Source organism: Lycium barbarum, chromosome 4, assembly GCF_019175385.1.
Source record: "Lycium barbarum isolate Lr01 chromosome 4, ASM1917538v2, whole genome shotgun sequence".
Classification (NCBI taxonomy): Eukaryota; Viridiplantae; Streptophyta; class Magnoliopsida; order Solanales; family Solanaceae; genus Lycium; species Lycium barbarum.
The window spans coordinates 101,866,495-101,884,853 of record NC_083340.1 but is presented as its reverse complement, the minus strand read 5'-3'; positions in this window follow the sequence as shown (position 1 = coordinate 101,884,853).

Genomic DNA, 18,359 nt, shown 5'->3' with positions numbered 1-18,359 from the left:
ATATACTCAGTTTGGTGATCCTCTGGCTTAGGACTTCTGCTCAGCTGCTTGGAGAGCTCCATTGTTTCGGAGCATGAGTCATTTTGGTACAGATCCTTTTGACATAGACTTTGTTATACTTTTAGAGGTCTATAGACATATGTGGGTTGTATATATGGTTTGGTCAGTTACACGAAAGTATTTCATTTTCGATATTCCCGTGTATAGTGGCAGCCTTGTCGGCTTTCATATTTAATTATGTTTGGTTAACTGTGACTCCTCAGGAGACAGGTTCATTTTGATATATGTCATTATGATTTTACAGCATGTTTTTTCACATTTGTCCTAGTATCAGTTTGATTATAGCTGGCAGGTTCGTATACGAGTGTCCAGCTCGGGCACTAGTCCTAGCCCATCAGTTTGGGTTGTGACAAATATAATCATAAATCATATGAGGGTGAAGAATACTACTACGAGGGAAATTGTGAGGCAACACCTCATGAGGCTTATGAAGAAGAATTAGTAGATGAGTATGAAGAAGTGTCCTATGGTGAATATGAACATAAGGTGTCTCATCCTACACACCATGGACATGGGGTTGAATTGAGGTATGCTCCTTCCTCACACTTTCGATATGAACCGCTTGGTAAGAAATTGCAAGAATGGGAAGAATGTGATGATTATGAGACTAATGGCTATGCGCTTTATGGTGAATATACTTGTGAAGATAATGGAATTGAACAAAACTGTTATCAGGGATCTTCTAGAAGATATTTACGTACATCGGCTTGTGATACTTCCTATTCCAAGAAAAAAGGTATATGTGTATGGATTGGGCCAAGTAGGAGTCCGCCTAGAAGGAGAAGAGAGTATACATTTCCTCCTCCAAGAAACTCGTTGAATCATGCTTCTTATCCTAAGCCGTAGTCACCATGTTCCCAATATGGTTATAATCTGGAGGGTAGGAGGAGAGAAGTGTTGAGGGGAGATAACCAACATGTCAGGTGTGGAAGTCCTTATGGTGGTTACTCATATTCGACATCTTATCCTACTCCAAGGAATACAATGAATCATTATCTTATCCTAATCCGATTTTACCATGTTCTCAAGGTTGTTATGTTATGGAAGGTAGGAGAGGAGTGATGATAGGTGAAGGAAGTAGGAGGAATGAGGGGCCTCAAGCGAGTAATGATCCCAAAGAAGAAACAAGCACAAGTGGTGGGTTCAAGGAGATAATAGAAGACTTCAAGTACATAAGGGACATACTCCTCCGCATGCTCAAGGAGGAACAATTGAAAGGAAAGAAACCCAACCTTTATGGAGCAAAAAAGGTGATGAAGTGGAGAATTCCCCTAACCATTTTAAAGGAATACTTGGCACTGGTTCCAACTCCCAAGAAATTGAGAGATAAAAGATTGAGAGGAGTAAGGGAGTGAAAAGTGACAACTCCAGAGAGGAAAAAGGAGAGGAAGTGAGGAGTGATGTGAGAGAGTTGTCGCAACCTCTTTCTAACCCTTGTAACTTTTATTTCTTTTCTAGTGGTCTTGTTGATAGTACAGGTATTATCGGAAGCAATCCAAATGATGAACCTCAACCTTTGAAGGATTTTGAGGTAGCTGAGAGCTTCCCGAAGGGGCAAGTGAGCTCCAAGATGAAACCTAAGGCAAAGAAGATGAATACGAACTTCAAGGTACAATAGCTAATCTTAACTCTGTAAATGATGTGAATGAGCATATTGTTGAAGTGAGTATAAATGATAGCTTTTCCCTAAATGAGCTTAATGAATCTTTGCCTTGTGATAAGCCTAGTGCTATATTGACAATGTAGTTGTTAAGGGTGATCCAACACTAGTTGATCCTATTGATGACTATCTTGACTCTTCCTTTGAGTGCAAGTTGTGTCCAATTGATCCCCTTGATATTCATGTTAGTACATTGTCATGTGAGATGTTAGGACACCCACTAGTTGATTCTAACGATAACCGAATTGATTCTTCTAGCAAGATCGATTTGCGTCAAACTAGTGTGGTTACTTGTATTGATCAATTTGTTTGCTATGAAAATCCACTATTTGAGGAACCTTGTGATGTGCTTAATGGCCCCTTAATTTAGTGATGATGTTGATATAATTGATCATTTACCTAGTCATGTGCATGAAAGTGTTGTGGGAAGTGACCTTTGCCTTTATGAGAGTGGAATTGCATGCTCTGAATCTTCGTTGTTCATAGATTCTTCTATTTTAAAAGATAATATCCTATTCGATGATAACATGAATAGTGAGGGTGATATGCATAGTGGTCGATATTGCAATGTTGAGCATATAGTCACCTTTGGAGGCTATATTTTTTTTTGTAATCCACTATGGGATGATGACACTCTTTCATACGATGGAGATCTTCGTTTGAGGAATTGTTATCAACTTGGGGAGGGAAAGTATTGCAAAGGAAGGTAATTTTTTTCTAGATATTGCTAATTCTTCCTTTCATGTTCAACTTCATAGTAGCCCATTGGATAATCTTGTCCTTAAACCGTATGGTGAGGTTACATTGGAGAGTGATATTGATGAGGAAGATATTTTACGTGATACCTTTCTCTACTACTTATTTGCATATGATGACATTCTTGAGCATATGAGTAGTGCATCTTATGTGGGAGAAGGATCTTATGATCTAGCCAATTGTGTTCTTGATCATACTAAGTGGATGCTCTTCCCATTTGATCTGGGTGACACCTTGTGTGATTTGAGAGCACTATCTTGGGAGAGTCCTTGTTTGAAAAATGAGAGTGTCCTTGTTTGGACATTGTGCTACATGTCAAATATGTCACGACCCGACCGGGGCCGCGACGGGTACCCGGTGCTAACCACCGACCACCCCTCATTCTACTACTTATCATACTTATCAAACGTTGTTTTATCAATTTGGATACACAAAGCATAAGGAAATTCATTTTTTATTTCAAAACAAAATACTTTATATGCACAAGCCTTTTGGTCATTGAAATAATAAATGCATATAGATATACATTATAGCAAACTCGTGAGACCATACCACCCACACCACGTATCTACGAGCCTCTACTAGAGTACTAGACATTTGGACGGGACAGGACCCCGTCGTGCCCAAAACATACATGTACATAAAAGGATAACCATAAGCACCTCCGGAACAATGGAGTGCTCTCAAACGGCTAACAACTTCTACGAGTCTGGATCAACATCACCTCCATGTCTACCTGTGGGCATGAACACAGCGTCCAAAGAAAATGAACGTCAGTACGAACATTGTACTGAGTATGAGAGGCATAAATAATAATATAACATCGATGAAATGAAGGGAGCATCGATAAGGAACATCTGTATCTGACTGTCAATTATAGAGAAAATGATGCATGCTGGCTTACTCAAAATCATCATCATATCATATATACATAAATGTACAAACTTCCCGTCCATATCAGATCGGTGTGATAATCATTAGCCTACGTCCAGGCCTCCCGCATCCGGGGTATCATCTTATGCCGCCCACTAGTGGTTTCTGCCCATGCCATCTGGCCATGGTGTATAGTTGCCCGCCTTAGCGGTTACTGCCCGACTAAATAGGCGCGGTGTTATATCATCATCATAATATGCTCATCATAGTACATGCATAAAGACTCAAGGACAACTATGCTTTATTGGTGTGACGTAAGGTCGTGATCCCCCGATTTCCTTATGGAGCACTCATTAACATCCTGCCTCACCTTGAAGGGAATAGTATATGAGGCGAGTGTAAGCAATAAATGACATCATTAAAGCTTTAGGAACATCATATCATGAACATCTAGAAGTTCTATACTTTAACTCATTACCTTGTGTAGCTATTTAGGGATATAGGCTCATATCTTTCCAGAACTTAAGAGATTCATGGAGAAGAAAGAAAGTCATGCTATAGGATTCATGCGATAGGAATAAAGGACTAGCCTCACATACCTTTTGCGCTTAACTAATCTATCGTTCGCTTGGTTTCCTTTGGTGCCCACGTTTCTACCTTTAAGAGGAATCGCATTAACATTAGTTACTCGGCTATAAGAACATTTCACTATTTCAAGGGAAAATTGGGCAGCACTTCCTTTGTTTATACTACTTTTCACACATTCTATTTCAACTCCCAAACGTTAATAACAACATTCACGATATAGCAGCAACAATCATCATTTATCTACACTTCCGCATTTTGCCATTTCACTCCAATGTCTCCATAATCATAGTCATAATTTATTATTACATTTTGTCACAAATAATACTTATTCCATATTCTAGATGTCGTACATAACATATTTACAATCACAACATACTAATATTAATCATCCACCCCAAACTACTACTCAACAATGACACTATTCACACATTCATGACCCAATTTCTATCTTTCCACAATCCAAGTGTTTCAACTTTTAACCACTCAAACCATATAAATGGGTCATAAAACTCACCTTAGATGATGGATGAACAACACTCAAGTGGAGCTTCTCTTCTTGCACCAAAACCCTAACTCACTTCTCTTGGGTTTTCTTAGATTAGGTGCACTTTTAATGTGTTTTATACACTTGATTTCGTGGATTTGGTGTAGTAAATCATGGTTTTCCTTTAGTTTCTCGTGGGTGAATGATGGAGAAGGTTCTAGAGGGTTCTTAGAGAGAGGAGAGTGGAAGATGAAATAAAATAAAATAAAATGAAGGAGGGGTCCTTATATTAATTCATGAAATCAGTCCAGATCGAGATGTACGGTGCGATCGACGGAGCATCGATCTGGCCATCGAAGTAATTAAATTTCCAGTGAGCAATCTATCGTTTCTTTTCATTCGACGGTGAGAAGAACGGTCCGTTGAACTGATCGACGGAGTGTCGACCTGTTGGTCGAGTGGTCTTCGTTCCAGCTCAATTTTATGGCACAATCAACGAAGCGTCGACTCATTCGACGGTACAAAGAACGACCGTCGAACCCCCTTTCGCAGAACTACGGTGAAGTTTCATTTGACGAACTTCTCTCTCTTGCCTCTAACTTCTTTGAAATCTTAATCAGAGTTATTAAGTATCCCTTCTTACTTGTAGGGACATCATGTTCACCTTAACTTACGTTAGTCCCTTAACCGCTCAACAACCCAAGGTTCCGAGGTGTAACATTCTTCCCCCTTTTTGGAACATTCGTCCTCGAATGTTAAGTACTCGGGAATTCTACCAAAATTTCGCCAGAGTTTCCCTTGTAATATGGCGCTACCATCCTGTCATAACAACCCATAATAATCTGCCTCACAGGGCTACAACACAGTAAAACTAAAAAAAAAAAGACTTACGAAAGCTCCCGAAGCTAGGGGACATAATATCTGAGTAATGATGGGAATAGGGGAGTTCAGATACTCTAATTATTACACTTCATTTACTGCATACATACCTTATTTTTCCGGCGTTTCATCGTGAACCTCTCCTTGGGGTTGGAATAAGTGTGGATACTTGGACTTCATTTTCTCTTCCGCATCCCAAGTTATCTCTTCTCGACTACTATTCCGCTGTAAGACCTTAACTGAAGCCACTTCTTTGTTTCTAAGTCTTCGTACTTGCCTGTCTAAGATGGCAATGGGTACTTTATCATATGCTAACTTTTCTGTCACCTGCACATCATCTATTGGAACAATTCTCTTGGGATCTCCCACACACTTGCGGAGCATTGAGGTATGAAAAACTGGGTGAACTGATTCAAGCTCTGAAGGCAAGTCCAATTCATAGGATACTTGGCCCACCTTACGAATAATTCTATAGGGTCCAATGTAGCAGGAACTCAATTTGCCTTTCTTGCCAAATCTCATCACTCCCTTCATTGTAGATACCTTCAAAAATACCCAATCCTCAACCTGAAATTCCAAGTCTCGCCTGCGATTATCCGCATAAGATTTTTGGCGGTTTTGAGCTGTCAATAATCGATCCCAGATCACTTTAACTCTTTCTACCGCTTGCTGAATCAATTCCGGGCCTATTAGCTGTACCTCTCCTATTTCAAACCATCCAATTGGGGACCTACATTTCCTTTCATATAGGGATTCATACGGAGCCATTTGGATACTGGAATGGTAGCTATTATTGTAGGCAAACTCAATAAGGGGTAAGTGATCATCCCAGCTACCACCAAAATCTAGTACACATGCCCGCAACATATCTTCCAAAGTTTTAATAGTACGCTCGGCTTGTCCATCAGTCTGTGGATGAAATGCCGTGCTAAGCTTCACCTGGGTACCTAGAATTTCTTGAAAGAACTTCCAGAAGTTGGCTGTAAACTGCGCTCCCCTATCTGTAATAATGGATAATGGAACACCATAAAGTCGCACAATTTATTTGAGATACAATCTCGCATAATCTTCTGTGGAGTATGTGGTTCTGACTGGGTGAAAATGAGATGGCTTTGTTAGTCTGTCCACAATTACCCATATAGAATCATACTTGCCTCGGGAACGGGGTAATCCTATAATAAAATGCATATTGATAATTTCCCATTTCCATGTAGGAATTTCCATCGCTTGCAATAGCCCTCCTGGCTTCTGATGTTCGATGTTTACTTGCTGGCAATTTGGACATTGAGCTACAAATTCTGCTATATCTCTCTTCATGCCATCCCACAAATATATCAATTTGAGATCGTGATACATCTTTGTTGCACCCGGGTGAATAGAATACCGAGAGTAATGGGCTTCTTCCAGAATCCGTCGGCGCAATTCTGCAACATTCGGAACACATAGCCTGCCATGGTACCTAAGGATCTCCTCCATCGAAGTTTTAAATGGAGATCTCTCTTTTCCATGAAATGTGTCTCTATAGTGGCTCAATCGCGGATCTTCATACTGACGCTCTTTCACTTCCACATTCAGAGACGAAACTGTGGGATTATTAATACCAATAATTGCACTACCCGAATCAATTACACGTACTCCAAGATTCGCTAGTTGATGGAGCTCGTGAACCATCTCTTTCTTTTCCGGTGGAACTTCACATAGACTACCCATGGATCGGCGGCTAAGCGCATCGGCTACTACATTCGCTTTTTCGGGGTGGTATAAAATGCTAACATCGTAATCTTTCAATAATTCTAACCACCGCCTTTGCCGCAGATTTAACTCCTTCTTTTTGAAAATATATTGAAGACTCTTGTGATCTGTATAGACGTCAACATGCACACCATACAAGTAATGTCTCCACATTTTCAATGCATGAATAACCGCAGCCAATTCGAGATCATGAGTTGGATAGTTCTTTTCATGCTTCCGCAACTATCTTGAAGCATAAGCAATCACTCTACCATGCTGCATTAACACACATCCTAACTCAACACCGGAAGCATCACAGTATACCACGTAACCATCTGACCCTTCTAGAAGCACTAAGACTGGAGCTGAGGTCAATCTGTCTTTCAACTCTTGGAAGCTGCGCTCACAAGTGTCATTCCATTGGAATATAGCTGACTTCTGGGTTAGCTTCGTCAATGGGGCTGAAATAGATGAAAACCCCTCTACGAATCTTCTATAATAACGTGCCGATCCCAGAAAACTACGAACTTCTGTAGGAGTCGTAGGCCTTGGCCAAGTGTTCACAGCTTCAATTTTCTGAGTATCAACTCGATTACCGTCATCTGAAATAACATGGCCCAAAAATGTTATGGAATTCAGCCAAAACTTGCAATTTGAAAATTTTGCATACAAATCTCGGGCTCCAAGAATTCCAAGAACAATACGTAAATGATCGGCATTGTCACACCCTAATTCCGCTAGGGTGTGATGGGCACCCGGCCCCACATCCGGAGCCGAACGAACCCCGACCCACAGACCTTAGGGACACACAAAATCCTATTAGACTTTTAAATCAAATAAAGATAAAATACTTAATAACCTCTCAAAATATTCTTTTCGATGCTTTCCAAATCAAACAGAATCTGTGACCATATAGAATTTAATACAGAATACCGAATGACATATCGGCTGATGAAGCCGCTTACACAACTGACATACTATACCCACGACTCTGTCTGCAAAGTCTCTAACGTCGGTCCAGAAAAAGCATAACATAAAAACTCTGACTGGAAGCACTCCAGGAGCAAATGGAGCTTGCCAACTCTGCTGGAACTTCCTCTATAATAACTTCACATCATCTGGGTATACCTGCGCGGCATGAAACGCAGCCCCCGAAGAAAGGGGGTCAGTACAGAATATGTACTGAGTATGTAAAGCATGGGATACAATAAACAGCATCATAATATGAAACCGTAAGTGTGGAGTACGAACGTAATAGTCATAGAACATACCCGGCCCATTACGGGACTCGGTGGCATAAGTATATCAAAATCATATGCATGTACACATATAGTTGTATGTCAATATCACAAATCGTACCCGGCCCATTACGGGACTCGGTAGCAGAAGTATGTCATATCATATGCATGCACACACACACACACACACACACACACACACACATATATATATATATATATATATATATATATATATATATATATATATATACCGTACCCGGCCCTCTAGTGAGGGACTCGGTGGATGGAATCATCATATGCCCTCCTGGCCACCGTAACCCATCATCACACCATCATATCATCTTCAGATATACACATACTGTACCCGGCCCTCTAGTGAGGGACTCGGTGAACAATGCAGCGGAATGCGCACGAGAACGTACCGGGCCCGGGACACGGTGAAAGATGCATTGAGGCATGCACGAGCAGAGTAGTGAGAAACTAAATGCATATAAATCAAGACTCGATAGATAGGCATACTTACCGACATCTGAAGGCTCAGGAAACAAGTTTCAGGCCAATCCGACTTCGTATGAGAAAGTTACAAATGTTTGAAGTACAGAACGTTCTAAAAGCGTTTTAAAGCAAATCTGAGATCTTTTCTGAAGTTTAGGGACATTAAGACTCACAGAATTCTTTCAGGAACAAAACTCTTTATACTTATTTCGTCACTCAATCGTATATCAACTCAATCATATCAGACAAACTTATATCAGAAGTGAATCAGAATCATAGGCAGACTCAGAAACATTTTAAATAGAACTCCAGAAATCATAGAGACATATTAAAAAGGGTGAATACGAATCATGAACCAACTCGGAATCACATAATAGAGTAACCTCAAGATGTATACCATATCATACCTTACTTGGCTCTAGGACATGCCAAAAGAAAGAAAGGGTAAGCCTTACATACCTGTTCCACGCCCTATTAGTTATGCTTATTGTCCAAGCTCGCTAGTCTACCTTCAAAAGAATTGACAAAATCATTAGGTTCATCGACATATACCCGTCTTAGTTTTTCAAACGAAGTTGCTTATATTCTGCCGAAATTTCGGCAGCATTTCCCCTGTAAATAGGTCGTCCCCGAGAATCTAACTCGGCCAATTTTATTAACCAACAATCCGAGAATGCAACTCGGCCAAATTATCAACAATAATACTAACAATCATGCCAACGACTTCAACAATTAATTTAATGTGCATCTCTTTTTATATTCAATTCAATTCAAACAACCCCAATCTTGCAATCTTCAAACCACATCCTTTACCTCTAAATCCATGAGTTACATTCACAATCCACACGCTACAATTTCATTCATACAAATATAAGAACCATACTATTACTACACTAACTCCTCCAATACTCACAAACGATTTCCATCTCACTTTAAACCACTAAATCTTCATTTAACATCATAAAATCTATTACAACAACAATTAGAATACTAAGTAAAATTAATTCATTCCATCCATACAATGCCCCACCTACACGGCCACAACTACAACTTCACTCCCAAGTTACCAAACCTTCATTTAACATCATGGAATCCACAACAACAACAACTAACATATCAAATAGAATCAATTCACCATAACTTGCCAACCTTCCATAATTCGGCCACAACAACTACATGCACATTTTCATAAACTTTTTATCCATTTCTATACATTACAACAACAATCAACATACTACATAAAATTAATCCACTCTTACTACACACATAGCATGCACACGGCCAAGACCCCTACACACCAGTTTCATGATTTTCCTTCATTTCCACACATCACAATATGTACAAAACATTCATAACATATGAAAATGAAGATTAGACCTTACCTTCTTCATTCAATTTCTTCACTCGGCTAGGGTTGATACTTTGCCATGACGGATAATTTTCTTATTCCAACAACTACTCCATGTCGTAGAGGACCTCTCAATTGATAGGAAAGCTAGAACAAAATATTTTTTTCTTACTAAATTTCCATGGCCAAATTCGGCCATGGCTTGGCCGAATAGCTTATGTCTCTCTCTTTCAAGTTTCTTGAATCTTCCAAGTGTGGAAGATAATAGCTTATGTCTAAATTCGCATGCCTCTCATATATATATATATAATCCCTACAAGCATGTGAGGGGCACATGCCTCTTTCTTGATGTTTCTTGAAACACACCAACATGACCACTTGAGCTTGTTATATACACTTTAGACCATTCAAGAATTTTCTAGAATATTTATGAAATTACCATTTTGCCCCTAGCCTTTTGCAATATTACCATAAACCATTTTGTGAATTTCCCTTTTTGCCCTTAGTCTTTCTCAATATTTCCATACTTATAATGTTCATAAATAATATTCATAACAACATGTATATTAAAATAATTTTGGAAAAATGGTCTTGCCTTCAACATACCACGACTACCCCGAAATCTCCGAACGTATAAAATGCGAGCTATAACAGGCATGTTCTGATTCTGTGCGAGAATACACCAGAATATCATCAATGAATACTATCACAAATAAATCCAAGAGTTGCCTGAATACGTTGTTCATCAAATTCATGAACACTGTCGGAGCATTACTCAACCCAAACGACATCACCCGAAACTCATAATGGCCATATCTCGTTCTGAAGGTTGTTTTGGGAATATATTTTTCTCTAACCCTCACTTGATGATAACCCGACCTCAAGTCTATTTTAGAAAACCACATGGCACCCTGTAGTTGATCAAATAAATCATCAATCCTGGGAAGAGGATATTTGTTCTTTCTTGTCACCTTGTTCAACTGCCTATAATCGATGCACATTCGTAGGGAGCCATCTTTCTTTCTTACGAATAAGACTGGTGCTCCCCACGGCGATGAGCTGGGACTAATAAACCTCTTTTCAAGAAAATCTTTTAATTGCGGCTTTAGCTCTTTCAATTCTGCCGGAGCCATTCGATAAGGAGGAATAGAAATAGGCTTGGTGTCCGGCAACACATCAATGGCGAAGTCAATTTCTCTTTCTGGAGGAAGGCCTGGAAGTTCATCTGGAAATACATCCGGAAATTCATTTACAACCGGAACAGATTGGAGAGTTGGAGACTTTTCCTCGGTATCGTGAACTCGGAATAGATGATAAATGTAGCCTTTGGCTATCATCTTTCTTGCCTCGAGATAGGAAATAAACCTACCTCTTGGAGATGATGTATTACCCTTCCATTCATGCACGTGTTCTCCCGAAAATTGAAATCGTACTACTTTGATTCGGGAATCAACATTAGCATAGCATGAGGCCAACCAGTCCATACCCATAATCACATCGAATTCTAACATTTCAAGCTCAACTAAATCAGCTTTAGTTTGCCGATCACATATCACTATCACACAATTTTTATACACTTGCCTAGCTATCACGGGATCACCAACCGGAGTAGATACCTCAAAAGGTTTGATTGGCTCAGGTTCCACCCCAAAACTGTCACGACCCAGCTAGGGGCCGCGACGGGTACCCGAGGCTAGCCACCGAGCACCACTCGTTCTACTACTCATCTTACTCATTGAATGCTCTTTTCTCAATTTATACTCAAGACATAAGAAAATCATCTTTTCATTTGAGAACATAAAATACTTTTATATGCATAAGCCTCTCGGCCATCAAAATAATATATATATATATATATATATATATATATATATACACATAGTAACAATCTCGTGAGACCATCTAACCCACACTGCGTATCTACGAGCCTCTACTGGAGTGCTAACATGAAGACGGGACAAGACCCCGTCATGCCCAAAATACATATACATGAATATACACAAAAGAATTATCATAAGCACCTCCGAACAATGGAGTGTTCTCAATTAGCTACTAGCTTCTACGAATCAGGATCAAGCTCACCTCCCTGTCTATCTGTGGGCATGAACACAACGTCCAAAGAAAACGGACGTCAGTACGAACATTGTACTGAGTATGAGAGGCATAAACAATGAAATAAGGCAATGATATAAAAGAAATATCAATATGGAACATTTGTATCTGACTGTCAAATACAAAATAAGTAATGCATACTGTCTTACTCATACTCATCGTCATATCATATATGCATAAATGTATAAGCCGCCCGCCCATATAGGTACAGTGTGATAGTGTATAAACTGCCCGTCCATATCAGTTCGGTGTGATAATCATAACATTAGCCTGAGTCCAGGCCTCCCGCGTCCGGTGTATCATCTTATGCCGCCCACTAGTGGTGTCTGCCCATGCCATCTGGCCATGGTGTATATGCTTCCCGCCTTAGCGATAACTGCCCGGCCATATAGGCCCGGTGTATATCATCATTATAACATGCTCATCATGGTATGCTCATCATAATATGCTTATCATAGTACATGTATAAGTCTCAAGAACAACTATACTTTATCGGGGTGACGTAAGGTCGTGATCCCCCGATCTCATTATGGAGCATTCTTTGACATTCTGCCTCACCTTGAAGGAACTAACATATAAGGTGAGTGTGAGCAATAAATAACATCATTATCACTGTAGGATCATCACATGTCTCTTATCTTATATAGCTATTCATAGATATAGGCTTTTAGCTTTCTGGAATATAGGAACTCATGAAGAGGAAAGAGAGTCATGCTATAGGATTCATGCCATTAGAAAGAAAGGACTAGCCTCAGATACCTTTGTCATTTACTAATCTATCGCTTGCTTGTTCTCCTTTAGTTCGTACGTTCTACCTTCAAGAGAATTTATATCGACATTAGCTACCGATTATAAAAACAGCTTACTAACGCTAGAGAAAATTGGACAACATTTCCTTTCGTTTATGCAACTTATTCCATATTCTATATCAACTCTCATGCGTTCATAATAACATTCTCAATATGATAGACAACACTCATCATTCATTTACAATATCCGTATTTCACAATTTGTCTTCAGTTTCTCCATAATCATGGCCATGGTTCATTGTTGCATTTTCTCACATAGGATACTTATTCCATGTTCTAAATGTCATTCATAACATTTTTATAATCACAAATTATCAATGATCATGGCTCAATTCAAACCTTTACTCAACAATGCTACTATTCACACTTTCATGACCCATTTCTTACATCCTTCTATAATCCAAGTGTTGCAACTCTTCCATACCCCAAATAACATGTAAATGCCATAAAACTTACCTTAGATGTAGTAGGAACAAGCCTTGAGTGGTATTACTCTTCTTGAACCAAAACCCTAGTTTACTTCTCTTGAAATTTCTTAACTTGGATGAACTTTGATGAGTTTCATACACTTGGATTCTTGATATTGATCTTTGATTTCCTTTGTTTTCTTATAGATGAAGAGTGGAGAATATTCTAGAGGTTTCTAGAGAGAAGTATCGTGGAAATGAAATGAATTAATGAGCTTGGGTCTCCTTTTTAATGACTTAAAATCTGATCCTAAATGAACAGTAGTTGAAGTGCACAGTGGTCGTAAACCAAGTTTATGGTCCGTATTTCAGTTTACGACCTGTATTCTGTGGACGTATTAAAGCATAAGAGAACCAGAAAGTCAGGCTGAGGATATGGTGATTTTCGACTCAGTTTACGAGCCGTATTTCAGTTTACGGTCCGTATTTCAAGTCGTTTTTAACCATTCAAGTCTTTGGCAGAAAGTTGAAGTTTTGTAAGTTGAAATACGACATGACAGTTTACGGCCCGTAAACTACTTTACGGTCCGTATTTCATTTTACGATCGACTGGGCCGAAGTGCAAATCTGTAACTTTTCACATTTTCAGAACCTATAAATAGTCGTTGGGCTCATAACCTATCTCTTCTTCCCATTTCCTTTGAAATCTTACTTAGGGTTGTCAAACGTCATTCCCTTTTGATTAAAACATTGTATACTCGTGTTCTTCGTTAGTCTATTCACTGTACAAGATTGGAAATTTCCGAGGTGTAACATTTTTCCCCCCTTTTGGAACATTCGTCCTCGAATGTTAAGTCATCGGGGATTCTAGAAAAAAATTTCCAGAGTTTCCCCTGTAATATGGCACTACCATCCTGTCACAACAACCCATAATATCATTGCCTCACAGGGCTACATCACAATATCAACTTATCTATGGCCACGCAAGACCAGAAGCATGAAAAGTAAGCATATATACCTTATATCGTTGGCGTTTCATCTTGAATCTCTCCTGGGGGTTGAAATAAATGCGGGTATGTGGATTTTATCTTCTCTTCTGCCTCCCAAGTCATTTCTTCCAGGTTATTGTTTCGCCAGAAGACTTTAACTGAAGCTACCTCTTTATTTCAAAGTCTTTGCACTTGCCTGTCTAGAATAGCAATAGGCACTTCTTCATAGGTTAGCTTTTCTGTTACTTGCACGTCATCTATCGGGACAATCTTTGTGGGATCTCCAATACACTTGCAGAGCATCGAAACATGGAAGACTGGATGGACTGATTCAAGCTCCGATGGCAAGTCCAATTCATAAGCAACATGACCCACCTTGCGGATAATTTTATAGGGTCCAATATATCTAGGACTTAACTTCCCTCTCTTGCCAAATCCCTTTCATTGGCGACACTTTCAAAAATACCCAATCATCAACCTGGAATTCCAAGTTTCGTCGGCGATTGTCCGCATAAGACTTTTGGCGACTTTGGGCTGTCAACAATCGATCTAGGATTACCTTAACTTTTTCCACCGCTTGTTGAATCAATTCGGGGCCTACTAGATGTACTTCTCCTATTTCGAACCATTCGATTGGGGATCTATATTTCCTCCCATATGGAGCCATTTGAATACTGGAATGATAGCTATTGTTGTATGCAAATTCGATTAGCGGCAAATGGTCGTCCCTACTACCACCGAAATCCAGCACACATGCTCGTAGCATATCTTCCAAGGTCTGAATAGTACACTCGGCTTGTCAATTCGGTCTGCGGATGAAATGCCATGCTAAGCTTCACTTGAGTGCCTAGACCTTCTTAGAAGGACTTCCAGAACTTGGCTGTAAACTGTGCTCCTCTATCTGTGATACTAGATAATGGAATACCATGAAGTCGCACAATTTCTTTGAGATATAACCTCGCATAGTCTTCTGCTGAGTACGTGGTACTAACTGGAAGAAAATGGGCTGCTTTCGTCAATCTATCCACGATCACCAATATAGAATCATACTTGCCATGGGAACGAGGTAACCCCACAATAAAATCCATGTTGATCACTTCCCATTTCCAAGTAGGGATTTCCATTGCGTGCAATAAGCCTCCTGGCTTTTGATGTTCATTCTTTACCTGTTGGCAATTTGGACACTGTGCTACAAATTCCGCTATGTCTCTCTTTATGCCATCCCACCAATACATCATCTTGAGATCGTGATACATTTTGGTTGCACCTGGGTGAATAGAATACCGAGAACAATGGGCTTCTTCTAGAATTTGTCGGCGTAATTATGCCACATTCGGCACACATAGCCTGCTTCAGTAATTAAGAATTTTATCCAAATGGAGACTTCTCTTTTCCATGAGATATGTCTCTGTAATGGCACAGTTTAGGATCCTCATACTGGTGCTCTTTCACTTCCATGTTCAAGGATGAGACTGTGGGATCATTACTACTAATCCCTGCATTACCCGAATCAATTACACGTACTCCAAGATTAGCTAGTTGATGGAGCTCATGAACTATCTCTTTCTTTTCCGGAGGGACTTCGCATAAACTGCCCATTGATTAGTGGCTAAGCGCATTGGCTACTACATTCGCTTTTCCGGGGTGGTATAAAATGCTAACATCATAATCTTTCAGTAATTCTAACCACCGCCTTTGCCGCAGGTTCAACTCCTTTTGTTTGAAAATATTCAAGACTCTTGTGATCGGTGTAAATGTCAACATGCACACTATACAAGTAATGTCTCCACATTTTTAAGGCATGAATAACCGCAGCCAATTCGAGGTCATGAGGTGGATAGTTCTTTTCATGTTTCCGCAATTGTCTTGAAGCATACGCAATAACTCTACCGTGCTGCATTAAGACACACCCTAATCCAACACCGGAAGCGTCACAATACACAACATAGCCATCTGACCCTTTTGGAAGTGTTAAGACCAGAGCTGAGGTCAATCTGTCTTTCAACTCTTGGAAGCTGCGCTCACAAGCATCGCTCCATTGAAATTTAGCCGACTTCTGGGTTAGCTTCGTCAATGGGGCTGAAATAGATGAAAAGCCCTCTACAAATCTTCTATAATAACCCACCAAACCCAGAGACCTACGAAATTCCATAGGCGTTGTAGGCCTTGGCCAAGTCTTCACAGCTTTAATTTTTTGAGTGTCTACTCGAATGCCATCATCTGAAATAACATGGCCCAGAAATGTTACAGAATTCAGCCAAAACTCGCACTTTGAAAAATTTGCATACCATTCTCGGGCTCAAAGGATACCAAGTACAATACGTAAATGGTCTGCATGTTCAGACTCTGTGCGAGAGTACACCTGAATATCATCAATAAATACTATCACAAATAAATCCAAGAGAGGCCTGAATACATTGTTCATTAAATTCATGAACACGGCCGGAGCATTGGTTAATCCAAACAACATCACCCGGAACTCATAGTGGCCATATCTCGTTCTGATGGTTGTCTTTGGAATATCCACTTCTCTAACTCTCACTTGATGATAACCCGATCTCAAGTCTATTTTTTAAAACCACTTGGCACCCTGTAGTTGATCAAATAAATCATCAATCCTCGGAAGAGGATATTTGTTATTTATTGTCACCTTGTTCAATTGCCTATAATCGATGCACATTCGTAGGGATCTGTCTTTCTTTCTCACGAACAAGACTGGGGCTCCCCACGGTGATGAATTGGGTCTAATAAACCCCTTTTCAAGCAAATCTTTCAGCTGGGCCTTTAACACTTTCAATTCTGCCGGAGCCATTCGATATGGAGGAATAGAAATAGGCTTGGTGTCCGGAAACACATCAATATCAAAATCAATCTCCCGCTCGGGAGGAAGGCCTAGAAGCTCTTTCGGGAACACATCCGGAAATTCATTCACTACCGGAACTGATTGGAAAGTTGGCGACTTTGCCTCGGTGTCATGAACTCGGACTAGATGATAAATATAGCCCTCGGCTATCATCTTCCTTTCCTTAAGGTAGGAAATAAACCTACCTCTTGGAGATGCTGCATTACCCCTCCATTCAAGCACGGGCTCTCCTGGAAATTGGAATCGAACTACTTTCAACCGGCAATCGACATTAGCATAACATGATGCCAACCAATCCATACCCATAATTACATTGAAATCTAACATTTCCAATTCAATCAAATCAGCTTTGGTTTGGCGATCACATATCACTATCACACAGTTTTTAGACACTTGCCTAGCTATCACGGGATCACCAACCGGAGTAGATACCTCAAAAGGTTTGACTGGCTCAGGTTTCACCCCAATAAAACTAGCAACATACGGGGTAATATAGGAAAGAGTGGAACCCAGATCTATCAAGGCATATACATCACGGGAAAATATAGACAATGTACCTGTAACCACATCCGAGGAGAACTCAAGATCCTGCCGTCCGGCTAAAGCATATACACGGGGCTGAGTGGTACCTGAAGTAGATGCTGCCCCTCTGCCTCTACCTCGGCCTGTTAACATCTGGGGAGTCTTCCCTACCGGGCGCACTGAGGAAGAACTAGCTGCTAAACCTGTAGGCTGAACCCCAACTCTACCACTCATCGACGGGCAATCTCTCAACATATGCCCAACTTTGCCACAAGTATAACAAGCATCCGAACCCTGGCGACACTGTCTGGAATGTAATCTAACGCACTGGCTCGCGGTACGGGGGGTCTCCTCTGACTATAATCTTTCCTGAACTGGGAATCTAAGGCCCTCGAACTCTGGCTCTGTCCTAAACGGAAGGAGTGATCAAATCTTCTACCTGCGAATCGAGGAGGTGCACTAGTCACCGACTGGCCTGAATGCCTAGAATATGTCTGCCTTGATCCCCCTCTATAATCACTGCCTGCTCCCAGAGATCTAGC